We start from the raw sequence: 518 nt of genomic DNA, 5'->3' as shown, positions 1-518 counted from the left end.
TCATCAGACACACCCCTCTTCACACGTCATCAGACACACCCCTCTTCCACACGTCATCAGACACACCCCTCTTCACACGTCATCAGACACATCCCTCTTCACACGTCATCAGACACACCCCTCTTCACACACGTCATCAGACACACCCCTCTTCACACGTCATCATCAGACACATCCCTCTTCACACGTCATCAGACACACCCCTCTTCACACGTCATCAGACACACCCCTCTTCACACACGTCATCAGACACACCTCTCTTCACACTCATCATCAGACACATCCCTCTTCACACTCGTCATCAGACACATCCCTCTTCACACTCATCATCAGACACATCCCTCTTCACACTCATCATCAGACACATCCCTCTTCACACACGTCATCATCTCTCTTCACACTCATCATCAGACACACCCCTCTTCACACGTCATCAGACACACCCCTCTTCACACGTCATCAGACATACCCCTCTTCACACACATCATCAGACACACCCCTCTTCACACACGTCATCA

General features: G+C 50.6%; 1 protein-coding gene across 9 annotated transcripts in view; it reads left to right on the top strand.

Moving 5' to 3' along the window:
- Nlgn1 (neuroligin 1) overlaps positions 1-518 on the top strand; it is an 865,603-nt gene that overhangs the window by 815,900 nt on the left and 49,185 nt on the right. The window lies entirely within an intron of this gene.

The sequence above is a fragment of the Microtus ochrogaster genome, chromosome 1, assembly GCF_000317375.1.
Source record: "Microtus ochrogaster isolate Prairie Vole_2 chromosome 1, MicOch1.0, whole genome shotgun sequence".
NCBI lineage: Eukaryota > Metazoa > Chordata > Mammalia > Rodentia > Cricetidae > Microtus > Microtus ochrogaster.
Note: the sequence above shows the minus strand (reverse complement) of the source record. Positions and strands in the feature narration are given on the sequence as shown.